We start from the raw sequence: 27962 nt of genomic DNA on the forward strand, positions 1-27962 counted from the left end.
GCCGTGTTTCATTAAAGCCTATTTATTTTTGTTACAAGCCGTGTTTCGTTAAAGCCTATTTATTTTTGTTACAAGCCGTGTTTCGTTAAAGCCTATTTATTTTTGTTACAAGCTGTGTTTCGTTAAAGCCTATTTATTTTTGTTACAAGCCATGTTTCGTTAAAGCCTGTGTAAAGTTCATTTGTTTCAATGTACCGGTAGGCACCTGCGGCTTATAGACATGTGCGGCTTATTTATGTAAAAAAAAAATACAAACATTTAATTCAGTGGGTGTGGTTTATATTCAGGTGCGCTTAATAGTCCGGAAATTACGGTAGGTGTTAAATCAGTCCATGAACCAGACGGTCTCCTCCTTCAACACACTGTACAGAGTGTTTTTCTTCTGCTTGTACTGTGGGGAAACAGCAGAGAGAGTGGGCCAGAGAGAGAGAGAGTTGTTGAAAGTGGACTGGTACCATTATTTTATGACCTGGTTTCTGGTCTATTTTCATGCATCTGTTGACAACCTGATTCTGAAATAGTGAATCTCAGATTATATTACTAAACTTGCAGGTCAAGGGATGCAAAATAATTTTGCAAGCCGAACAAGAGAAGCATCTTTTTTCTACTCATCTTATTGGTCAAATGGGAAGAGAGGTTGTTGGAGTTGGGGTCATAAAGGTCACAGGAAGTGCAAGTAACCATTGCGAAATAACAGGTGTGTGGGTGTGGCGCTGGCAATGAGGAAATAGAAGCACACTTCAAACTTTCTTGCCTTCAGGAGCAGAGTGTTCTGGACGTACCTGAGGAAACATGAGTTATTATACATTACAATCCACTTGGCTGATCTAGGATCAAGCCAGTCCATATAATCTTATTCATTTGGATCTATAAGCTAAACTGATCCTAGACCAGCACACATACTCTGAATCTTTCTGAATACAAGCCCAACACATTGTATCTACAGTACATCTCTTTTAAAAACAGATCTTGTATTCCCTCTGTTGGTAAGAAATGGAATAACATATCCAATTCTGGTTGACACTGGCAGCTTTACAATTCATGGAGAATTTTCAAACACTTTTCTAAATTTGGTTTATACAAGCTGCGTGGCTGCCGCGGAGTACTACAGTATAACCACATTGAATTAAACACGAATTTTCGAATGTATATGATCCATAGAGAATGATAGAGACCTCTAGTGGCCATTGAGGACATCGCCATTGAAGACATCCACCACTTCAATGTAGTCAACTAGGTGGGACTTCCAACTTCATTGGCTGATCCCTCCTGGTGACCTTGTTGGAGTCATGTCCAAATGGGTCATCAGGAGGGATCAGCCAATCGTGAAGAAGAAAATTGACTACTTCAAATTGGAGATCGCCTTAATGGCGCTGCCCATGCTTTCACAGACACTATAATGGCTCAGCTACAAAGATGTCCTATCTATCTATCTATCTCTATGATATGATCATATCATCTGCAATTCCTTATGGCAGACAAAGTACTGAATGTCCTAACAGAGTAGTGTTCACAGCCCTAGTATTCACCCACTGATGCACGATGCATGCCTGGGGGCAGGCGAAAACGCAGCTTCCTGGTGCATTGACTCTCTGCGATGTTCTGCAGCTTGAGTCTAAAGGCTGAGATATCAATCTGGTTCTTCAGGAGGAAGATGCCCGCCCCTACTGAAGGCCCATGGGTTTACAAATCCACACGCTCATCTCCTCATCACACATACCTAGTAGCAACGCAATGGTCTTTTTAGAATATCTCATGTAATGGATAAAAAAAATTATGAGCAAGAGCAGTGTGTGGGTTTCTTTTTTCTTTGACGTTATCACATTATTTCCACGTGCCTGCAACAAGATAAGTCAGATGTGTGAGTGTGTTTTTGAATATCTTATAAGAATATCTCAATAGTAACCATTGTAGTTACAGTTGAAGTCGGAAGTTTACATACAGTTAGGTTGGAGTCATTAAAACTCGCTTTTCAACCACTCCACAAAGTTCTTGTTAACAAACTATAGTTTTGGCAAGTCGGTTAGGACATCTACTTTGTGCATGACACAAGTAACTTGTCTAACAATTGTGAACAGACAGATTATTTCACTTATAATTCACTGTATCACAATTCCAGTGGGTCAGAAGTTTACATACACTAAGTTGACTGTGCCTTTAAAACAGCTTGGAAAATTCCAGAAAATGATGTCATGGCTTTAGAAGCATCTGATATGCTTTTTTGAGTCAATTGGAGGTGTACCTGTGGATGTATTTCAAGGCCTACCTTCCAACTCAGTGCCTCTTTGCTTGACATCATGGGAAAATCAAAAGAAATCAGCCAAGACCTCAGGAAAAAAATTGTAGGCCTCCACAAGTCTGGTTCATCCTTGGGAGCAATTTCCAAATGCCTGAAGGTACCATGTTCATCTGTACAAACAATAGTACGCAAGTATAAACACCATGGGACCACGCAGCCATCATACCACTCAGGAAGGAGACACCTGTCTCTTAAAGATGTACGTACTTTGGTGTGAAAAGTGCAAATCAATCCCAGAACAACAGCAAAGGACCTTGTGAAGATGCTGGAGGAAACAGGTACAAAAGTATCTATATCTACAGTAAAACGAGTCCTATATCGACATAACCTGAAAGGCCGCTCAGCAAGGAAGAAGCCACTGCTCCAAAACTGCCATAAAAAAGCCAGACTACAGTTTGCAACTGCACATGGGGACAAAGATCGTACTTTTTGGAGAAATGTCCTCTGGTGTGATGAAACAAAAATAGAACTGTTTGTCCTTAATGACCATCGTTATGTTTGGATGAAAAAGGGAGAGGCTTGCAAGCCGAAGAACACCATCCCAACCGGGAAGCACGGGGATGGCCGCATCATGTTGTGGGGGTGCTTTGCTGCAGGAGGGACTGGTGCACTTCACAAAATAGATGGCATCATGAGGCAGGAACATTATGTGGATATATTGAAGCAACATCTCAAGACATCAGTCAGGAAGTTCGCAAATGGGTCTTCCAAATGGACAATGACCCCAAGCATACTTCCAAAGTTGTGGCAAAATGGCTTAAGGACAACAAAGTCAAGGTATTGGAGTGGCCATCACAAAACCCTGACCTCAATCCTATAGAAAATGTGTGGGCAGAACTGAAAAAGTGAGTGCGAGCAAGGAGGCCTACAAACCTGACTCAGTTACTTATACCAGCTCTGTCATGAGGAATGGGCTAAAATTCACCCAACTTATTCTGGGAAGCTTGTGGAAGGCTACCCGAAACGTTTGACCCAAGTTAAACAATTTAAAGGCAATGCTACCAAATACTAATTGAGTGTATGTAAACTTCTGACCCACTGGGAATGTGGTGAAAGAAATAAAAGCTGAAATAAATGATTCTCTCTACTATTATTCTGACATTTCACATTCTTAAAATAAAGTGGTGATCCTAACTGACCTAAGAAAGGGAATTTTTACTCGGATTAAATGTCAGGAATTGAGAAACTGAGTTTAAATGTGTTTAAATGTATTTGGCTAAGGTGTATGTAAACTTCAGACTTCAACTGTATACAGTGGGGAGAACAAGTATTTGATACACTGCCGATTTTGCAGGTTTTCCTACTTACAAAGCATGTAGAGGGCTGTAATTTTTATCATAGGTGCCCTTCAACTGTGAGAGACGGAATCTAAAACAAAAATCCAGAAAATCACATTGTATGATTTTTAAGTAATTAATTTGCATTTTATTGCATGACATAAGTATTTGATCACCTACCAACCAATAAGAATTCCGGCTCTCACAGACCCGTTAGTTTTTCTTTAAGAAGACCTCCTGTTCTCCACTCATTACCTGTATTAACTGCACCTGTTTGAACTCGTTACCTGTATAAAAGACACCTGTCCACACACTCGATCAAACAGACTCCAACCTCTCCACAATGGCCAAGACCAGAGAGCTGTGTAAGGACATCAGGGATAAAATTGTAGACCTGCACAAGGCTGGGATGGGCTACAGGACAATAGGCAATCAGCTTGGTGAGAAGGCAACAACTGTCACGACTTTCTTCGTCGGAGGACGATATAGCGAAATCGTCGTCTGAAAAGGTGGACCAATATGCAGCAGAGTTGGTGTTCATTTTCTTCATTTATTAACGAACGGTTGAACACGAAAAAAACAAAAACATAAAACAAATACCCTCTGCCACGTCCTGACCAAACTACAATAAATATTAACCCTTATACTGGCCAGGACGTGACAACAACTGTTGGCACAATTATTCGAAAATGGAAGAAGTTCAAGATGACGGTCAATCACCCTCGGTCTGGGGCTCCATGCAAGATCTCACCTCGTGGGGCATCAATGATCATGAGGAAGGTGAGGGATCAGCCCAGAACTACACGGCAGGACCTGGTCAATGACCTGAAGAGAGCTGGGACCATAGTCTCAAAGAAAACCATTAGTAACACACTACGCCGTCATGGATTAAAATCCTGCAGCGCACGCAAGGTCCCCCTGCTCAAGCCAGCGCATGTCCAGGCCCGTCTGAAGTTTGCCAATGACCATCTGGATGATCCAGAGGAGGAATGGGAGAAGGTCATGTGGTCTGATGAGACAAAAATAGAGCTTTTTGGTCTAAACTCCACTCGCTGTGTTTGGAGGAAGAAAAAGGATGAGTACAACCCCAAGAACACCATCCCAACCGTGAAGCATGGAGGTGGAAACATTATTCTTTGGGGATGCTTTTCTGCAAAGGGGACAGGACGACTGCACCGTATTGAGGTGAGGATGGATGGGGCCATATATCGCGAGATCTTGGCCAACAACCTCCTTCCCTCAGTAAGAGCATTGAAGATGGGTCGTGGCTGGGTCTTCCAGCATGACAACGACCCGAAACACACAGCCAGGGCAACTAAGGAGTGGTTCCGTAAGAAGCATCTCAAGGTCCTGGAGTGGCCTAGCCAGTTTTCAGACCTGAACCCAATAGAAAATCTTTGGAGACAGCTGAAAGTCCATATTGCCCAGCGACAGCCCTGAAACCTGAAGGATCTGGAGAAGGTCTGTATGGAGGAGTGGGCCAAAATCCCTGCTGCAGTGTGTGCAAACCTGGTCAAGAACTACAGGAAACGTATGATCTCTGTAATTGCAAACAAAGGTTTCTGTACCAAATATTAAGTTCTGCTTTTCTGATGTATCAAATACTTATGTCATGCAATAAAATGCAAATGAATTACTTAAAAATCATACAATGTGATTTTCTGGATTTCTGTTTTAGATTTCATCTCTCAGAGTTGAAGTGTACCTATGATAAAAATGACAGACCTCAACATGATTTGTAAGTAGGAAAACCTGCAAAATCGGCAGTGTATCAAATACTTGTTCTCCCCACTGTATGTTACCTATACTGATGAATTAGTAATAGCACCTATGCTGACGACATTACCTATATGTCATAATAATTAATTATTTATGTCACAAAGCAATGGGAAGAGCACTGGCAAATGCAGCTCTGTTCTGTTGTTCTCCAGGCAGTATATCTCACTGGCTCACTCAATCACATGGGGGTCTCACACAGATGGTGGTACAGTATCTTTGGATTTGTTTACTTTGTGATAACTGCGTGTTATATTTTACCTTATTGTTGTCATTATGCTGTAGTCTTGAGATATGCTGTTTCAGTTGATAACAATATGCAGATGCATCACTGTCATCCTTGTAACTGAATTTGAATTAAAGTTACTATAAACTGCATGTATGTTTCTACTTTTATGAAGAAACATGATGATGAACATTGCAAATTATACTGCATCCTTCTTCTACGACAGCTGAGTCATAAGTCTATTTGTGCTATTGGTGTTAAGTGGGAGAACTGACTGTGTCATGGTTTCTTCTTCAACAAACCTTCTTACTGAAGAAAGCACACACATCCCTGGGTCGCTGGTCTTTTCAGTTCGCTGCAGCTAGCGACTGGAACGAGCTGCAACAAACACTCAAGCTGGACAGTTTTATCTCAATCTCTTCATTCAAAGACTCAGTCATGGACACTCTTACAGACTGCTTTCCGTGATGTATTGTTGTCTCTACCTTCTTGCCCTTTATGCTGTTGTCTGTGCCCAATAATGTTTGTACCATGTTTGTGCTGCTACCATGTTGTGTTTCTACCATGCTGTGTTGTCATGTGTTGCTGCCTTGCTATGTTGTTGTCTTAGGTCTGTCTTTATATAGTGTTGTATCTCTTGTCGTGATGTGTGTTTTGCCTTATATTTATACGTTTTTAATTTTTATTATATATATATTTTTTGGTAGGCCGTCATTGTAAATAAGAATTTGTTCTTAACTGACTTGCCTAGTTAAATAAAGGTTAAATACATTTTTTTAAATAAAAAACCCCAAATAAACAGGTTTGAAATTTGGAGAGACATAATGGTGGAAATCCTGCTGAGGCGAGGCGGTAGGGGGACTTTTCAAAGGACTGTGGGTGTCATGGCTTCTCCCTGTGTAGCTCTCTTTGTGTCTCAGACCTGCCCTCTGCCAACATGTCTCTATGGCAACAGAGCAGGTTTCTCTTGTGATTTTATCACACTAGCCTGCTGGGAACTGAAGTTCTGTACTCTACAGTATGTACCGTAACTTTCCAACATAAAATCAATAAATAATAATACATTAAAATCACAAGGACGACTATTGTGTCACTCAAACCTGTCAGTTACGAATGATTTGTTTTCATAGTTTGCTTTCATTGTCTCTTCCATGAAGCACAAGTTCCTTTTTCAACTCTAGCCCCCTACAGAATCTAGTTCTGTATTGTAGTGTGCTGTTATTGGCGCGTCATCGTGTAACTGGAGGCGTTATGTTTGACCTGGGCCAATTTCTACCTTCCCGCTGGGCAAGGAAAACCTCTCTCTCATCCCTCGCTCCCATGTGGAAGGTAGCGGGGGAAAACTCCTCAATTTTCAACCTCCTACAAGGCACAGAAGCAGCTGTTAGATGAAAGGAAGTTAAACTGTCTTATTTAAAGGGATAGTCTACTTTTTCAAATTTAAAAACGGTTCTAGGAAAGACGATACCCTAGGGAAGTACTTTTTTTTTTTTTTTACTCATAAGTTTATGTAGAACAGTGACTACAGGCTAATACTTCCGGGAACGCTGCCTCATGAAGCAGACTCGACAGATCCGGGTTTGGGGTGTCAATGAGAGAAGTGAATAATGTGTCCTTAGTTGTTCATTTTCTCAATTTCTCAAGGCACAACCCATTATTGACAAACTGACACGTTTTCATTTTTGTAAAAAAATACTTTATATCGAAGGAGTGCCTTGATTTGATGGCCTACACAACCATTAGACCCAATGACGTGTTTCTGCGCGAGCTTAGCTATCTAAGGCCCATGACATCGCCTACAAGCGTGATCTGAGATTTATTTTGGAGAAGCAGTTTCTAGGCATCATATTAAACCATATTTTGCAAAAAAAATAAAGAAACACTACAAAAAGGCCAATACCATCATTAGTTATGTTTTTAAATGAACACTAGATGGGGTACGTGTTCAAATTGAAATGTTTTTATTAATGGGTCTCTCTTTTAATCATGTTAATGGTCTTTATTTTATGTAAGCTGCACTGAAATTCAGTTTTCTTTAATGTAAACTGCCAAAGTGCACCATTGTGGCACATGTATTTGTGAAAATTAAACCTATCTATATCTTTGACTGTACTGTGAGAGGCCTATGCACCCTCTTTGTCTCAGATGCCTCACCTCAGTCCTGGACCGTGGTTGACCTTGCTGCTGATGCAATCATACTCCCTTAGGTTGCTAAGGAGGACGATGTTAGTGGTCAGCACCTTGTTGTTGGGGATCTGGTACAGAAGCTGTTTACCTACAACAGGGTTTCCCTAACTCGGTCCTCAGGACCCCAAGGGGTACACGTTTTGGTTTTTACCCAGTACTGAACAGCTGATTTAATCAACTAAACATCAAGCTTTGATCATTTGAATCAGCTGTGTAGTGTTAGAGCAAAAACCAAAATGTGCACCCCCAGGTCTCAAGGACTGAGCTTGGGAAACGCTGACCTACAACATGATGACACATTCAAAACTGTTCTCCTTCCTATTGTTGTCCTCCACAAAAGACACAACATTTCAAACACTGAACCCAGATCTATATTTGGTGCTTATTTAGAAATAATCAAGACTGAATAAAATGTAATGTTACTGTCACTGTATTGATACCTTTGAGGGGTGAACCACATGAGCTTGTATAGTACAGCTACTTTCTTTGAAATTGTAGTAGGTGATAGGAGATTTAGTCTCGGACCACTTGAGTTTAAAGTCCTCCAGTCTTGTCGTAGATCCGTTGCCATCCTCTACTCTCACAATAGGAGGTTAATACTCTAAATACTTAATCAAGAGGTATGTTGAATTGTCTTAAAATGTCACATCATTGGTATAGGGGAGGGACTCCTTCAAAGAAAAAGAAGGGCCCCGGGCCCCTGGGCTCCTCTCCCTCTCTGGGTACGGTAGTAACAACACCACCCTGGGGGATGACCTCCTGCTCCCACTGAGGCACCGCTCCTCCAAACACACACCTTCCACACCCAGAAATATGGATTAAAACACACACACACACACAAGCATGTATACACTCGCACACATGCGCATGCACACACACCTAAACACACACACACATGCATACACTCGTAAAGTACATGCACGCATACACACACTTGAATTTAGGTATGTTTAGTGTAGTACAATGGAGCTTCCGTGCCCTATTCATGTGTGAGCCTTCAACTCTGCTATTCACTAAGGCTCAGGCTGCTACAGTAATAACATAGGGTCACCCAAGCCTTCTATCTATTTAACCCTTCAGGAAGCCAAGACCATGCATTGTTGGATAAGATATGCATCTCATTTTACTCATCAGGCTTTAGTGGTATACTGTATCGCTCAACTGACTCAGAGTGCCAAATTCTATTCAGCAAGTGTCAATAGATACTATAACTACAAAGGTGGGAACTCCAGAGAAAGTATTTTTTCCTAAACTATAAGAAATAACTTTGGTTGGACACCGTCTTTTCTTTTCTTTGTTCACGGAAGCACATATGAACTGTTTTGCACTGTATGATTAACTGGCAGTTTATGCCTCTCCTGTTACTTATTATCAAAAAACTTGAACAGAAATAATAGAATTGAACAAAATCCTACCATTCCCCACACATACCTGGCCCTCCATTCTCTCTCGGCCCCCCTCCTCCGTGCTGCAGACGTCTCCTGGTTACCTCGGAGGACCGCCTCCTTGTCCTTTTGCGGTTGGCCTTCCCCTATACTGGGTTCTGATGTCACTTCCTGTATCTGGTTGTTGTAGGCCAGGGACTTGCTGTCTACCACCTCCTCCTGCTGTGTTGAACCCCTGGCTCTGGCTCTCCTTGGGCGGGTTGTCTCCACAGACCAGCTGGGTGTCCGGCAGCCCTCTAATATTCAACTCTTATAAGACATGGAGCCCAATATACACTCAGGTTTGACAACTGATGTACAACACATTATGACAATGGTTTTGATACTGATATTTTTGTTATGCAACCCAGTTCTCCGATGACGTCACTGACTGCTGACCCAGATAGTGGGAGTACTGGAGCAGGAGTTTTTCCATTCAATGTCAAAGTGGTACAAATTGTATTTTTCATTTATAGCCTAGAACATTTTGTCAAATTGTATCATTATTTTATGCTTTATAGATAATTAAGAATGAAAATAAAAATGTTTATTTAAAGTAATTAATATGTCACCAAATGCATGAAATGTAGGCCTGTTTTGCAACATGCAGAATCGGGTGTTTAGCAGAAGTAGGTAGGCAGTACGTGATGACCTCTGACCTTATCTAGTGCTGGTCCTGTTGCACACTGATGCCTGTAGAACTGGAGGGAAAACTTGAGATATGCATATGGCTAGGTCCAAAACACGAGCCTTTTATGTATGCATTTCAACCAGTTGTCCACGTGAGGCCAAGAAAAGGAGAAAGAAATTGCCCATGCACAAATGAAATAGTGTAAGCCAATATGTTGCAATTCAGTGTTAGTCGATGTAGGTCTTGGTCTGTACCATGCCAACTGAGTAATAAGGTGTGTAAACAACCACTGGTTACATGGGAGATTGGTGCTTTGGCAACAGTTGCTCATTTTAGATTGAATCTTGCAACAATACCTCCACAAAATATACTACTCAAGGATATGAATACCACTTGCACGCCACCTCCAAGTTTGGCGTCATTCAATATTAAAGCCCTTCCCAACAATGCAGAGAGAAAAAAGAGAAATAATAGAATAAATACACAATGAGAAACAATCAATTGGATATATACAGGGGTACCAGTACCGAGGGGTATGAGGTAATTGAGGTATATATGTACAGTACCAGTCAAAAGTTTGGACACACCTACTCGTTCAAGGGTTTTTCTTTATTTTTACTATTTTCTACATTGTAGAATAATAGTGAAGACATCAAAACAATGAAATAACATCACATGGATACATGTAGTAACCAAAAAGTGTTAAACAAATCAAAACATAATATATAGTTGAGATTCTTCAAAGTAGCCACCATTTGCCTTGATGAAAGCTTTGCATACCCTTGGCATTCTCTCAATCAGCTTCACCTGGAATGCTTTTCCACCAGTCTTGAAGGAGTTGTTGGCTGCTTTTCCTTCACTGCAGTCCAACTCATCCCAAATCATCTCAATTCGGTTGAGGTCGGGTGATTGTGGAGGCCAAGTCATCTGATGCAGCACTCAATCACTCTCCTTAGTCAAATAGCCCTTGCACAGCCTGGAGGTGTGTTTTGGGTCATTGTCCTGTTGAAAAACAAATGATAGTCCCACTAAGCGCAAACCAGATGGGATGGCGTATCGCTGCAGAATGCTGTGGTAGCCATGCTGTTTAAGTGTGCCTTGAATTCTAAATAAATCACTGACAGTGTCACCAGCAAAGCACCCCCACACCATCACACCTCATGCTTCACGGTTGGAACCACACACCACACACTCATCAGACCTAAGGACAGATTTCCACCGGTCTAATGTCCATTGCTCATATTTCTTGGCCCAAGCAAGTCTCTTCTTATTATTAGTGTCCTTAAGTAGTGGTTTCTTTGCAGCAATTCGACCATGAATGCCTGATTCACGCAGTCTCTTCTAAACAGTTGATGCTGAGATGTATCTGTTACTTGAATTCTGTAAAGCATTTATTTTGGCTGCAATTTCTGAGGCTGGTCACTCTAATGTACTTGTCCTCTGCAGTGGAGGTAACTCTGGGTCTTCCTTTCCTGTGGCAGGTCTCATGAGAGCAAGTTTCATCATAGCGCTTGATGGTTTTTGAGACTGCACTTTAAGAAACTTTCAATGTTCTTGACATTTTCCTCATTGACTGACCTTCATGTCTTAAAGTAATGATGGACTGTTGTTTCTCTTTGCTTATTTGAGCTGTTCTTACCATAATATGGACTTGATCTTTTACCAAATAGGGCTATCTTCTGTATACCACCCCTACCTTGTCACAACACAATTGATTGGCTCAAATGCATTAAGAAGGAAAGAAATTCCAAATTAACTTTTAACAAGGCACACCTGTTAATTGAAATGCATTCCAGGTGACTACCTCATGAAGCTGGTTGAGAGAATGCCAAGAGTGTGCAAAGATGTCATCAAGGCAAACGGTGGCTACTTTGAAGAATCTCAAACATAAATTATATTTTGATTTGTTTAACACTTTTTTGGTTACTACACGATTCCATATGTGTTATTTCATAGTTTGGATGTCTTCACTATTATTCTACAATGTAGAAAATAGTCAAAATAAAGAAAACCCTTGAATAAGTAGATGTGTCCAAACTTTTGACTGGTACTGCACATATAGGTAGGGATGAAGTGACGAATATGATAAAGTATGGATAAAGTGAGAAATATGACAACAGAGTGTCAATCAAATGGATTTACCAGTTTTCCAAGGCATTGTATCTAACAAAATTGCAAAATAATATTTGATAGTGGATGCACACATGCTTTTACATACTGGTATTATAATGAAAATTAAAAATCTATCCAGGGGGCATTTCGTTCAAGCTACAGGTACTCCACACCTTATTTGTTCCATTTCTTCAATTTTGATTGAATTGTTTTCCTAAACATTGTCAAATCTGATATGCTTTCTAGGTTTAATTTTGTACACTTTTTGTTTATTTTTGTGTATAATTTTTCTGCAATATGGATCAACTGGCAAATACTAGTAGCTAAGGAACCATTTTCCTTTTTTCTCTCCCAGATAATTTTTGCTTCCCTTTTGGTAAATCCAGTAATCACTCCCCATCTCAATAATTTGCTTACAGAGGACCCACCCCGTCACAGTTGGCAATTACCACTAATCCTATCCCTACCTCCCAACACCCTGATAATTTACTGGTAGTGGTGTCATTGCATCTACCTTTAGCGGATTTGCCAACAACCACAATCATCCAGTTTTTAGGGACATCGGTACCTTCAAACTATCTTCCTTTGCCGATGAAAACCGGATGTGAGAACTTTGCTCATGCGTTTCTTCTACGTCTGCTATGTTAGGTTACATTGCATCAAACAGCCATGCAACTCTACAATATCCTATTGTCTGATTGGGTAGGATAAGGATTTTGATTTTATTGTATTTTACTTATGAATGGATTTTGTATTTCTTTATGATTATAAATGTTGGTAAATAATGGCCAAAGAAAGTAATGGCCAACAATACACAATTTTCCAGATAAATGAAAATATTACCTTTAAGTTCAGTTGTTGCTTGGTAGGACATTGAAGACACTAAGCACCCCTAACTTTTACATGGAACCCTCCCATATTCTTGTGTTAAAGTGCTTTGTGTTTCATTAGTGTTCAGCCAATGTTAGTCACACCTTGATAAAGAACCGCCATCTGATAGACACTGTGCAAAGTGCTGCGTAGGTAGACAAAGAAAACAGGTTTGTTTTACAACCCTGACTGTCGGGGTTGGCGGGAGTCTCCACTGACTCCCGCCTATTTGTGCACATTCATTGATTCATTGTGTCAATTGTGTGCACTTTGTTTGTCAACGTCTATCAATTCCCTGTTAAATATATACTCAGTATTGAAGTTATCGCTAATCCCCGCATTTCCCCAGCACTCGATAATGTTTGGTTATTGTAGCCTAATTTATGTTCAGTCATTACCTAAATATATTATTACATGCATAGCCTACATTTCTCATTCTAGAAGTTGTTTGAAGAGCTCAGAAACTGCGCAACACTTGTTATAAAGAAGCTTTGGTTTATTTAACTCTATTTACCAGTTTTATGTCAATTGTTTCATTGTTTTTTACTTGGAGCACATGTCTGGTTTTTCCACCTTGTCCAATGATGTGTGAAATTGCCATTCCAGAATGGCTGCTGTGGCTAATGCTAGCTAGCATGAGGACAAAAGGGCAGTTTTCCAAGAAAACTAGCAGTATTTCAATCTTCTCAATGGTGCAGTGTGGATGAAGGTCAAATTTAGAATACCTGCATTGAGGTACGTTTTTCGATCCGATCTCGTGCCGGCTCCACCGTGTCTTAAGGTAACCATGATTGAAAGTATGAAAGTCGCACTGGATAAGAGACTCTGCTAAATGACTAAAATGTAATTGAGTTCCAACTCCAGTGCAGCTCAGAGTAAACAAGCGTAATGGTAGGGTCGGAACTTTCTGGCAAGGTAGACCCCACCTGTGACTTGAATGGTTAGTACAGATTTTGGCATATAATAAGCTTTTTATTTAGAATAGTCCGTTTGAAGTCTAGAACTTTGTATATATAATCAATTGAATTGTAAATGCTCCCATCATCACCAGCACTGTGTAAATAAATTCAACCACCATTTACACCTCTACCTGCCTGCCTACTGCTGAATCTTTGTCCTCACGACTGCTACAAGGTCACTATTTTACACCTTGGCTCGCCATCAGCCAAGATAGAGAGCGTGTGTGTGTGTGTGTGTGCGTGCGTGCGTGCGTGCGTGCGTGTGTGTGTGTGTGTGTGTGTGTGTGTGTGTGTGTGTGTGTGTGTGTGTGTGTGTGTGTGTGTGTGTGTGTGTGTGTGTGCGCGCGTGCGCGTGCGCGTGCGTGTGTTTGCCATTGGGGGAGACAGGGGAAGATGTGTGTATGTGGAGATTTGCCTATTCCCATGCCATCCCAACTGCCTCATGCACCAGGTAATAAGCAATTGTAGTGCACCCTCCAGTCATGGTGTCTCTGTACAACCCATTACACAGAGGGATTCTCCTTGTCAAGGTGTTATAGTGGAAGTGAAGGAGTTTGGTGTAAAGAAAGGCTGTTTTCAATTGCTCTCTCACACCATTCATGATATCCTTACAGAATTACAGTGGCAATGGGGGCTTTAGGGGTAAGTGTTTCCCATGCTTAGGGTCAGATCCATTCCACTGAGGGGGAGATATACATCCTGTTACGTAACACAGGATTTGCCAGCCTCCCCCAACTGTGAGAACCCGGCAAGAAGTGTCTATCATGTTTTTCAGTGAAACCTCATCCTTTTTGAGGGGAAATAGCAAGAGCAGCAAATAGAAAAATGTTGTGAATATATTGTATGAGAATAATGCACTATTCTAAGATAGAAAAACTCCTTGTCTTGAGTTTTGCTTTTGTGATTGTGGCTATTACACAAGATGAACATGTTTTTTTTAGGGTGGTAGAACTACCTCCAATAGATGTTGGCTCATTGAGGATCATTCATCATCATAAATATTTATACTAAACTATAACCGTCATGTCCCTAATCTAGACATACGCTCCCACCCAAATGAACCCCTTCTTGTAATTCAATTGACATACCTGTACGTGTGTTTGACTTCTCTCAGTGAAGATGGCTGTTAGAGGACCTAATGACACTCAATGAAATAGCTATGAATTGCTTTCATTTTCTGTAAGTGTCAGATTGCATTTTGGGTTTCCAAATACATCCAAATATACAGTGCATTTGGAAAGTAATCAGACCCTTTACTCGTACTTTGTTGAAACACCTTTGGCAGCGATTAGAGTCTCGTGTCTTCTTGGGTACAATGCTACACGCTTGGCACACCTGTATTTGGGGAGTTTCTCCCATTATTCTCTGCAGATCCTCTCAAGCTCTGTCAGGTTGGATGGGGAGCGTTGCTGCACAGCTATTTTCAGGTCTCTCCAGAGATGTTAGATCGGGTTCCCATTTAAGTCCGGGCTCTGGCTGGGCCACTCAAGGATATTCAGAGACTTGTCCTGAAGCCAATCCTGTGTTGTCTTGGCTGTGTGCTTAGGGTCGTTGTCCTGTTGGAAGGTGAACCTTCACCCCAGCCTAAGGTCTTGAGCACTCTGGAGCTGGTTTTCATCAAGGATCTGTCTGTACTTTGCTCTGTTCATCTTTCCCTCGATCCTGACTAGTCTCCCAGTCCCTGCCTATGAAAAACATCCCCACAGCATGATGCTGCCACTATCATTTATTTTTACTTCACCTTTATTTAACCAGGTAGGCTAGTTGAGAAAAAGTTCTAATTTACAACTGCGACCTGGCCAAGATAAAGCAAAGCAGTTCGACACATACAACACAGAGTTACACATGGAATAAACAAACATACAGTCAATAATACAGTAGAAAAAAGTATGTATATATACTGTGTGTGCAAATGAGGTAAGATAAGGGAGGTAAGGCAATAAAATAGTCCATAGTGGCGAGGTAATTACGATATAGCAATTAAACACTGGAGTGATAGATGTGCAGAAGATGAATGTGCAAGCAGAGATACTCGGGTGCAAAGGAGCAAAATAAATAAATTCATAAATACAGTATGGGGATGAGGTAGTTGGATGGGCTATTTACAGATGGGCTATGTACAGGTGCAATGATCTGTGAGCTGCTCTGACAGCTGGTGCTTGAAGTTAGTGAGAGAGATAAGAGTCTCCAGCTTCAGCAATTTTTTCAGTTCGTTCCAGTCATTGGCAGCAGAGAACTGGAAAGACAGGCGGCCAAAGGAGGAATTGGCTTTGGGGGCGACCGTATGGATGGTGCCAGGTTTCTTCCAGACGTGACGCTTGGCATTTAGGACAAAGAGTTCAATCTTGGTTTCATCAGACCAGAGAATCTTGTTTCTCATGGTCTGAGAGTCTTTAGGTGCCTTTTGGCAAACTCCAAGCGGGGTGTCATGTGCCTTTTACTGAGGAGGGGCTTCCTTCTGGCCAAGGCCCTTCTCCCCCGATTGCTCAGTTTGGCCGGGCGGCGAGCTCTAGGAAGAGTCTTGGTGGTTCCCAACATCTAGGAAGAGTCTTGGTGGTTCCCATTTAAGAATTATGGAGGCTACTGTGTTCTTGGTGAACTTCAATGCTGCAGAAATGTTTTGGTACCCTTCCCCAGATCTGTGTCTCGACACAATCCTGTCTCAGAGCTCTACGGACAATTTCTTTGACCTCATGGCTTGGTTTTTGCTCTGACATACACTGTCAACTGTGGGACCTTATATAGACAGGTATGTGCCTTCCAAATCATGTGCAATCAATTGATTTGACCACAGGTGGACTCCAATCAATTTGTAGAAACATCTCAAGGATGATCAATGGAAACAGGATGCAGCTGAGCTCAATTTGAAGTTTCATAGCAAAGGGTCTGAAAAAAATAAATTTGCTAACATTTCTAAAAGCTATTTTTGCTTCATCATGATGGGGTATTGTGTGCAGATTGCTGAGTTTTTTAACATGTTTAATCCATTTTAGAATAAGGCTGTAATGTAACAAAATGTGGAAAAAGTCAAGGTGTCTGAGAGCTTTCCGAAGGCACGGTATACCAACTATGCCACAATGCCCTAAATCCTACTACGTGTTCAATCTCTCTGACTCACTCTACCGGAGATCCCTCCCCGTGTGTGTGTGTGTGTGTGTGTGTGTGTGTGTGTGTGTGTGTGTGTGTGTGTGTGTGTGTGTGTGTGTGTGTGTGTGTGTGTGTGTGTGTGTGTGTGTGTGTGTGATATATATATATATATATATATATGTATATATATATATATATATATATATATATATATATATATATATATATATATATATATATATATATATTGGGTTAATTTTGTTAAGACACTCCAGGACCGGACTTGTCCAGAGCAGATTGTTGATAAATACATTTTTCCTCTTTGTATCTGTAAAAAACTAAAAACATGTATGTCAAATTAATTTTTTATTAATTTTTCAAGAATAAAAAATTTACAACAAATCAACAATTCCCTCTGGGCAAGTGTGAAAAATATATCTAAGGATAACCACACAATATTTGGTGAATGCTTCTGAAGCTGAGAAACATTTCTTGGCATGAGTCTGATTTTTGGGAAATGTCAGTTAAAGACAAATACATGCAATTTATTCTACAAAACGCCAAACGTCTGTTTAGACCCAATCACCAACTCTTCAAAGTTACTAAATATAGTCCAGTTTGTAACATTCTTTATGAAATAGGCTTTAAAATGATGTATAATTAGAAATTATTGATGCATGTCCATTTTAAAGTGTTTAAAATTCATTAACATTTTAATGAAAATAGTATGATAAACTAAAGAAAATGTTTATATATACTTTATGGAAATTCTAATATTAATAGACCAAAATACCAACAAATCTCAAAATTGACAGGTAGTTGCAAAAATGTAAATTCAGCCTGTGGTGCCTGGCCTTAAACGTGGCCCCTCTATTATGGGGCCGTTTCACCTCACTGGTAAACCCAGGTGAACCTCACCCTCCGTGGTGAATCGCAGGAATCTGGTCGGATGGCACTGGTGCATGCACAGACCAGCACTGGAATCCTCCCTCTCCCAGCTACGGGCAGTCTGTGATGTCACACAAAGCCAACATGTTAAAATAGTTGACTACCCCTGAAGTTTTTACATGTTTTATGTAATTTATTTTTATAGTTTCAAAAAAATAATATATGTGTACCCCTTCCTTGATTTGGCATGAATATAACATTTTGTGACCATGAACTCACACAGAAAGTGGATGTTCAGTCAAAGCATCAAGGGAAATAAAACTGACGCAATTCATTGCATAGTATTAGTCAGTTACACATTTGTTGGCTGATTGTTAACCAAACACCTATTCATTAGCATTGGAAAACCATTTCATAGTAGCGAGGGATGAAGACTATTTCCTCTGAACCTTTTAACGTGCTCAGCTCTTGTTCTGCATCGGAGATCAGTGGGGTCCAGGACCTGGTTTAGTAAATGGTCGAATGGACTCTGTGTTTGTGTTCCTCCTGATACAATCAGAGTTCCAAGGAAACCAACCCCTCAGAGGGGTATACTACAAAGAGGATCAATGAGTTAGCCAGCTAACTTTGATAAACAACCAGAAATAACTGTTGATTTTCTGATTCATTAAGAAAGCTAAACATATATACTGTATGTGTTTTTTGGTTGTTGAGTCAATTAGACCATTCCCAATTCAAGCTCATCGTTTCAAAAATGTTTAACTTATTTTAGAATATTTTGGCAAGTTAGGACAACTCCTCAATCCTGCTTTATAGTGTACACCTCAGGCCTCTAACTGCTCTAATTAAACACCAATGGGGTTATGCTATTTGTGTGTTTGTGTGTGTTTGTGTGTGTCTGTGTGTGTGCGAGCGTGCATGTGTGCATGTTAAAGCTACGATCCATAACGGTGAAACTGCAACTTCCGTTTGCAATATTACAACAACGAAGAAGTCCCTTCAAACACAGTTTTTTTCCCCTGGGACATTGCTGCACATCATTGCACGTAGAACAGCAGAGTATGTGCTAAACAATTTTACCAAGATGCTGGATGCTCCTTTCCTCCTGTCATAAACAAAACAAAAACAATCACAAATGTGCCTGGGGAGTCCAGTGGCGCTGTTTCACTTAATGTGGATTCCAGCTTTAAGAGTGAATTTCTGGCCCTAAAATCTGTGAAAAGTGTCTCTATGCATCTCAGGCTAACAACGAGACACACTGGGCAGCCTGTTAGGAGGTGCTTTTGAGCAGGAGTTGGAACACAATGAGGGCTTGGCTTGGCTGATAGGGGGACCTCATGGGTAAATTGAGACATTTAAAAAGGAGCTCTGTTCAGATGTAACCTGATCTCCACCTGACTGGGGCCAGGCATTGCGCTCTGCCTGGTAAAGAGTCCCCTGAACACAATGATCGGAGCAAACAGCAAGGACAGGCCTGCATATCATCACATTCATATCCCTTCAAACAAAACTATGTGACTAGAAAAAATAATTCAATGCATTCAGACAACACTTTATGATCACAGTCAAAAAGAAAGGCGCAAAGTCAAATATTATTTTTCTTTCAGGTTTATTTGATATTTTCATGTCATATTTTTATTGACAAACATATATGGTTATCTACAACTTAGTTGTTACAAGTTTTACTGTATCTGGAGAAATGCCAAACTCTGGGCAAGTTTCCCATGTAGAATTTAGTAACCATGAGAACCGTGTGGAACACCAAGCGAATACGCAAATCTTTATTTTTTTAAGTAAGATAATACCAAATTAAATGTTATTCTAAATCCTTTATTTACATGAACATAATATTACATCCATATAGATATAAAATAATTGATACAGTACATTTAGAGAGAGAGAGAGAGAGAGAGAGAGAGAGAGAGAGAGAGAGAGAGAGAGAGAGAGAGAGAATTTGAATGCACCTTAAAGCATTTCAATTACTTCTGGCATCACATATATCCCAAAATGCTGTATAGCTTTCTTTTAGACATCCTGGGCCGCTGCTCAAGGAAGAAGCTCTGACACAAGCTTGGCACATGGAAAATCACTGGCAACTTAATCAATCTTCCAGTGCAAAGTTCCTTTATAGTTATTGTCTTTATCCCCATAAACACCATATCTCAACCCATCTGTCATTTCAATCATTGTGTCCATGTTCTGGTCATATACACACACAAACACAGTGTATACACACATTAACATAGTGTAGGCCCAAGAGCTCAAACTTCTATGCAAGAAGGAGAGAGGAAAAGGAGAAGGTAATGCCATTCAATGGACGGCATTACCAGACAGTATTAGACAGGGATAAATAGATCTAACCATGTCTGGTAAGACGCCAATCAACAGGCCATGGAGCTACGACTGAAGGACGCTCTGAACCAACCGTCCCCTGTACGCAGAGGGAGCCAGCTGAAAAAAGGCAGGATGAGATACAAGAAGAGACAGGCTGAAAAAGATACAGTATGTCAGTCTGTCTGTCCGTCTGTCTGTCTCACACACAGACATGGATACTAGTTTGTCTTTTTCGTATTCTCAAAGACTATGTTATATGGAGTTAATTTACAATGAAGACAAAAGACATATTGATGATTGACTGGTCACGTCAAAGATATAGAAAAACAGCTTAAGTGGGAAAATGTGGTGCCTTTTCACCACAAATGAAATTCTTATGCCACTTTAAGGTTCAGTGCAACATCTAAATGGTATTTTTAACCGTGTGAAAAGGAGAGGGGGTAAAAAAGGGAAAGAAAAAATATGACAAACATTGAACCATTCTGTGTGTCTATGTCATAGATAAAGGCAAACGACATGAGTTGAGCCAATAAAGGTGTGGTTCAATATTTGTGGGGTGATTCTCCCTCCTTAAACAAACATTCAGACTGTACTGGCTCCTTGTTTATTATTTTCCTATGTCTGTGCTGCCTGTTTGAAAGCTTTAGCTATTCAATTGGGATTTATTTTTCTTTATGGAAGACCATGAAAAATGGGAGACATGGAACGAGATGGAAGTTTTCCTTAAGGGATCAATTCATTCAAGTCTATGGCTGTTTATCAGTTGCTTATGACAAAAAGGAAACACAATAAAAACATTCTAATTGTAACAAAAAAGATGCGAGGCAAAACACTTTTGTTCTCCAATAAAGCCTAGTAAAACGACAAAAGACACTACAGATAGAGCTATGGGATATACTTAGCAGTGATAAAAAAGAGCAATCATTCATATGAAGGGAGAGAGAGAGGGGAGGCTGGGGGGTAGTCAAGGAGGATGTTGTTGAGTTTCTTTCTTTCGTAAGTGCTCAGGTGAGCTCGTGTCAGTTTCAGGATGTGCCACGCAGGTAAAGCGAGCTGAACCAATCACAGTGACACAACACAAAGCCATACGCTGCAAGGGGGGAGGGGACACGGAAATGAGTAGTACGACCGGTGGAACCATCAACCGACTGGTATTCTTTAACTCAGGCTGGGTGGGGCTGCTATAAAACAGGACAGGGAAGTGGATAATACAAAGACTGGGTGAGCTAGGGCCCCTAACTGTCTCCTCTACTTGTCCTCTCGGTTCTCGCAATCCATTCGTGCCACTAACCTACTCCATTTGCTTAAATTGATTCCTAACTGAGTAACACTAAGATATTTCAACTACTTTGATTGACAAAGCACCCCAGTCATATCTGCCATACATTTTTCCAATATGATTCACAAAATAAGCACTTCATATGCCTATCTTTTTGACAAATAAATGATGACGTAAAACTAATCATTTTTCAGATGTGTAGTTTCAGCTAGTGTAATAAAGATATGCCAAACTGAAGATTTAGGACAATCGCCCATGTAGAATCAAGTCAACTCAAAAAAGGGGAAACACATTCTCTTCCCAGTTTCCTGGTATAGCCAGCACACCTCTGCATGCTAGCAAAATTCTAGCCAAAATTACAGATGCGATGCTCAACCAAGTCTTCTTATCAGTGACGTTATCAGACATCAAATCCTTGAAGAAAGATAGAGTTCAAACTGGAGTCAAGTGCTACCATTACCACAGTACAGTTACCACAGATAATCTAATAATCTGATCAGGTATTGCCTTTTCATCAAGGGGTCACACCTGACCCTCTAAGTCTGTCCATAGCTGAGGAGTATCTCTGGAGGTATGTGAGTCACCCAGGAAACATCGTTACCAGACAGTGTTAGAACACAGTTGTACAATCCAGCACTGTCAGGTAAGATGGATCCTGAAAGCCATTTCAGTGGGAACCAGGCCATTTAATTTGAAACAAAATGGCCGCCAAGTTGAGGTAAAGTGTGTTAATTTAGCTAGCTAATGTCGTAAGTTGTGTGGTGTCTCACTGTAGTTAGCAGATGGCTACCATCATCATTACCAGGCAGTATTAGAGAGAGTGATTATATCCAATGCTGCCTCGTAAGATGGGGATGACCATCCAAACATGAATAGGAGACAAACAATGGGTCATAAAAGTGATTATTTTACAGATCGCATTAATAATATTTTCCTCTGAGCATTTTCCAATACATGTTTCTCTTGTATATATTAGTGTTGTGATATCTCCTGATTCTGACTGACAAAAAAAATTGATAAAGGCTAACCATGCTTTGGTAGGTTTGTGTGTGGATAAGCCCCGCCTATGGGCATAATGGAGGCTTCAGGGACATTCCACTCTGAAAAGAGAGGGGTGTTCTAAACTGTTGACAACCCTGACTGTGGATGCAAATGATCATTAGAAGGCCAGTCTATCACATCTCTGAAACTACATTTATATTTAACAGAAAGAAGGAGAAACCTATACAAAATCAAGTATACCCCTCTACCCAGGCACACATACAACTCGTCATCAATATCCATTACAACCCCACTTCAGTTGACTCAACAAATTTTGGCTTTGGGTGGACTTCACTACCTCAAACTCAAACTAGCAGTGATAAGTTTCGATATATCACCTAACCCTCAGGACCTGAACAAGACATGAAGTGGGGGAAACCACGTATTTGAAACTCGCCTCGAAACTAAAAATACAGCTTGTTGTACGGCAGACAGGGTCTTTGTTCTAGTAGGGGCTGTAGCTTAGGCTGGCTGTTACAGGAGAGTGGGTCACAGTGGCTGTTAATGATTGCCCAAACCTGTTCTGACTGGTCTGGTTCTATGGCACAGCAAGGCTGGGAGGGCTGCTTTTCTTAAAATGGATGCAACTTTTCCCTCATTCCGAACATCCATTCTAGACTAACCCCACTGCATTTTTCATAATCAAAACTTAAGTAACAAGGCTTTGGGGGGAGTTGTTCCGTATTCATATCGCATGTCACTGAAGATGTTAGCACAGTTAGCACGTTGTTGCAACATGCTGTTTTGGCACCAAACTCTGCTCATTTTAATTTCAATAGTAATTTGATGAAATGTTGAAAACGAAGGGGGAAATGAATGCCTTGCTTTTTCCTGTTCCTCATGTATTTGTGTTTGTAATGTGATGAAAGCCTGGAGGAATGCTGGACTGACCTGAACTGTTCCTATGCAGTGTGTGCAGAAGGTCATTGAGACAGCCTTCGTTTACTGAATAACATGGGCGATTCACAGGTACTGTACACAGTGTGAAAATATCACACTCATTAGAATCCCATATGACGTAATGCTGCATGCTCATTATTTCTATTTATGTAAGATAAAGACTCAAATATAGTATGTTACAGTATTCCTTAATTAGTCATTCTATTTACATTACCACTTAAAATAATAGTGACACAAGTCTGAATTAAAATTAAAATACGTATACATTTAGTCGACAATGAAAAGTGCCTACAAACTATTTGCATCGTGCTTTGTAAAAAAAAATGCTATTAACTGTTAGAATATATTGAGACTTGGTACAGTAAGTCAGCAATACTTATACCAATTAACTATTTTAATATATTTTAAACAGGAATAATTTTCTGTAAACCTGAAACAAAAATAGAATCAAGACAATCTTGTGTCCAGAGGGAAAGAATAAAGAATAGACTTCCAGTCATCCTGCCAGTGAGCTAAATGGAAGAGCTTTAGTGAATGAGAGAGAGTGAGAGAGCAGGAGAGAGGAGAGAGAAAGACAGAGCATAAGGGAGGGAAAAGCACAGGCAGCAAAGGGAGGTGGAGAATGAAAATGGAGAATGCACCTGTAACCTTACCGTTGTGAAAAGGAACCCAAAAGGAAAGAATGTAACAAAACAAAGTGATTAAAGGTGGGGGAAGGGGGGAGAAAATATCTTGAATTTCCAGTAACCAGAGCCTGTAAACACTTCAGCTTCTTCCCGGTCAGTCAGTCAGGCCCCATGAAATGAGAAAGCCAAGCAGACCTGCTCTCTGCAGCAGCCTATATTTGGTTAATCATCAGCATTATAAACCAGGGCTGCAGGCCTAAGGAGGAAGAGAGAGAGAGAAAGAGAGCAAGAGAGAGAGAGAGAGAGAGAGAGAGAGAGAGAGAGAGAGATTAGTGAGAAAGAAGGAGTATTAGAATGAATGCTTTTAGAATGAAGAAGAAGACAATGGAAATAAAAGTTAAAGTCAAGTAGACCCTATAGTTTCAAGTATTACCGGAGTACTTGGCATCCTACCGCCAACAAGTACTTGCTATGAATTTCTTCTGTTATCTTTCCTTCTTTTAGCTTCGCTTAAGTTTTCTCCCTTTCTCCCTGAAACTCATCCCTGTTTTGGCTGAAGTTATTCCGTTGTTGGAGCTGTTGTTCATTTGGCATGGCGCTTATGTCTGCCCATGCTGTAGCCTTACTGATTTGTAAGTGAGGCGTGATCAGGTAACTCTGCCCTCTCCGCTGGAATGTGACTCCACTGTGAAATGAACAACCTGATAGGTAAACCAGCCTGGCCCTTAATCAATAGTTGCCATTTTTGTGGAGAACATTGGCAGGGAAATCCAAAACCTTATTTAAGGCTAAACCTTATCTCAACACCACTAATTAACCCTCCAGACTACTGGAGAGAAAAGCTTAGTGGCTCGATTTGTCGCTTTTGTCGCTTGTTCAATTCCCTCTGCTAAATCACTGAATTAAGTCTGAAATTCTATTCACTATTCTACTATTTTATCAGAGTTAAATATTTCAGTTTAGAACTATCACTGTTTCCTTTCCATTTAGTTTTAAATATTTCCTATGAGTGAGTGAAATTTGCAAGACATTTGTTAAGCAATAAAGGTTTGTAGACTCTTTCATGCATGGTGCCTTAATTCAGTAATCTATATTTCAGTTTGGGTTGGTATAAGTCTCACAAATATAGATTAGCATTTCCAATTTTCCTCACATTGATATTAAAGCTAGGAATAGACAAGAGTAATGTATTTCCATGATTTGTCTGATTATATTTTCTTGCCTTAACATATCGTTAAATAGATTGCCTTTAACATATAGTTAAATAAAGGTTAAATAAAAAAATATCCTTAAAAAATAAGGGAAAAAACCCCCCTAAAATCCTGCCAATGTTTCACATATTTTTATAGCACCTAATGCCATTGATTTATCGAGGCACAAAGCAACAGCATTCCATCAAGATCGACTATAACGTTAATGGTTTAAACCGGTTATTGAACAAACTGCATAGTCAGTCATACTGTACCTATTTAAATTGCCTGTTCTTCAGTTCACAAACTTAATGTTTTTTTTTCCTGACCTCTCACCTTACTCCGTGATTGGCACTACAGTTTTCTCTCACCGAGAGGAAACACACTAGTAAATGTGTTCTTAGTTTCACATGTCTGTTTTCTAAGCTGTAAAAAAAAACTCTAAAATAAATGATATAAAAAATTCAACCACCATTTTGTATGGCCTGCCAATACAGCAAGTCACATTCTATGGAAATTCTCTACAGACCAGTGGTGATATCTGTAATACCCAAACCATAGCCATAATCTTTAAAAAGCTATAAACAATTACAAATGACTCATTCATGTATGTGTATTAATTGCGCAAATATCTCTCTCTCTCTCACCACCAGACAAAATCTTCCACCTCACTCCTCATATTTTCCCTCCATTTATAAACAACCCCTTTATAACTCCATGAAATATGCAAAAGATTAGTTTAATCTTCTTGCCAACATAAAACATTCCAAAAACATAACCATCATCATGGCGATTTTATAATCCCAGAAGTCTAACAATATATAACAGTCCTTATTGACTTGCAATTCAAACCACACAGGAGAGTAAAATGGACGAGCAGACATTTTACGTTCAACATACATCCACTACATGAAGCCTCTTATTTCTCACATCAAAATGTTAAGAAAAACAGAGATTTATATTTCAAATCTCTATCTATAGATGCCAAAGGAAACAAGTAAGAACAGGCCTAGCCTTGGTATTTTAGTCTCCTTTTCAAGACATGCAACAATCCTAACAAAAGGCTGCGATGAGACTCTTATTCAACTGGTATCAGAGATAAGTTATCAAAAGCCATTTTAAATCAACAAGAAATGCTCCCATGCCTTCATTATAATTGTTTATCAGAAATAGATACAATCTTTTAAATACATAATAACAATGTTTCTTTTGTGAAATAATCAAAACATTCAACATGATTTTTTCGTCAATTCGTTATCATCAGCTTTTCTAGATGTAAAACTAGCATAACGTTACCATAACTGCTCAAATGTTCCTTCAAATGTGCATTGGAGGGAAAAGGCCGCTGTCTTTATATCCTTTGACAAGTCTGGCTGTTTGCCTCTACCTGCCCCAACTGGTCTTTCCAGTTTAGTAATGAACGTTTGGCTCTATTGTTCCCTCTTTTTCTTTCTGTTTAAATGGACTGGAATCTGATACAGTTTATGATATGCTTGCCATCGAAACACGCATTTTCCTGTAACAGCATACAAATACCAACAACCTTGTTTGCTTGCCATCCACTTACTGGCCATTGCACAAGTATACACACAACTGGGCTTCAGTGTACCTGTAAGCCGGTGCTGAACAAGGGCGATGACAAAGCAAAAATATCACAAATAATGTCAGAGGAAATCATACACTGATCAAAGTGAAAACAAATAAAGAGATATCATGTTGGTGAGTTACCCTGTCCTTCCCAGATGTGGTCAAGCGAGCCAGAAACCCATGACAAGAGCCATCAATGTGCACTGGCTGCTGGGGATGCTGGGGCTGCTGGCTGCTGGCTTCATATGCTTGTCTTCCTCTTCCCTCCTCTCACAGAGAGACAACCTCTACGACGATCGCTTTGAAAAAGTCGTCAATCTCAGGCAAGAGAATTAGCTCGGCTTGACTAGACACCCAACGAGGAGGCGAAGAACTAACACCAAAAACCTAATCAACAGGTTTGACTCGGTTCAAGTTTCAAGGGAGCTTGCGGCGCCGCTACCTGGTTAAGCTCCTTAAGATGAGTAGACTGAATTTGTAAAGGGGCTAGGTTTACATCTAGCCCACCCCCCCACCCCCACACAGGTGTAATTTTCAGGTTTCAGCCAATCCCCTAAGCCTTTGGCGCTCACAGGTGTGTCCCCTGCGCTGCAGTGGGCCAATCAGGTCTGAGACTAACCCCAGTCCCCCCTCCAGTCCCACCTCACCGGTTCGACTGCTAGCCACCCACACACCCCAACGCTCCCGCCCCAGGTACTTTGTATGTGTTTATGATGTCAGCCTGAGCTTCTGTTCCTATCACAACACAAACTACACCACCATCATCCACGATTGGGGGGGGGGGGGGGGGGGGGAGTAGAGCCTACCTAAAATCCTCTGTAGAAAACCACATGACCTCTGGCTTACTTGTCAGCGTATATGAAATGGCTGTAACCTGAAATACCTGCTCTTTGCCCTTGTCTCTTTCAGTCTCTCTATTTTCTGTTCACACACCCATTCCAGCCTCAGTGACTAACAAATAAAGCCCTACTGGTTTACAGCCAGAACGACAGTTGAACAAAGTACCAGTAGGTGAAACAGACAGACAGAGAGAAACATGGTGTTGGAGGTGAGCCAGGGAAGGCCAGGGAAGGAGAGGGAAGGAGAGAGAGGGAGGGGGAGGTGACAGGAGCAGGATATGTTGGTCTATCAATCACTGGGGCTGGTGGGGCTGAGGCTGAGCCCCGGAGGCATCAGGCCCTAATCCCTGGGCTGGTCTGGCTGGCTGGCTGTTTAGTTGGCTGGGCTGGGCTGACTAGTGGGCAAGGCAGCCACTGTGGTCCTGGTGTA

General features: G+C 40.6%; 1 long non-coding RNA gene and 1 pseudogene across 1 annotated transcript; both read right to left on the reverse strand.

Annotated features, from left to right (window-relative positions):
- Positions 1-1393: 1393 nt before the first annotated feature.
- Positions 1394-9625, reverse strand: LOC106572280 (protein polyglycylase TTLL10-like; annotated as a pseudogene).
- A 7576-nt stretch (positions 9626-17201) lies between these two features.
- Positions 17202-27142, reverse strand: LOC123727327 (uncharacterized). Its single transcript, XR_006759251.2, has 2 exons — positions 26835-27142; positions 17202-17857 (listed from the first exon to the last, which is right to left on the reverse strand). It is a non-coding gene; the product is annotated as an uncharacterized LOC123727327 (long non-coding RNA).
- Between the last annotated feature and the right edge of the window lie 820 nt (positions 27143-27962).

The sequence above is a fragment of the Salmo salar genome, chromosome 15 (genome assembly GCF_965601325.2).
Source record: "Salmo salar chromosome 15, fSalSal1, whole genome shotgun sequence".
Taxonomy (NCBI): Eukaryota; Metazoa; Chordata; class Actinopteri; order Salmoniformes; family Salmonidae; genus Salmo; species Salmo salar.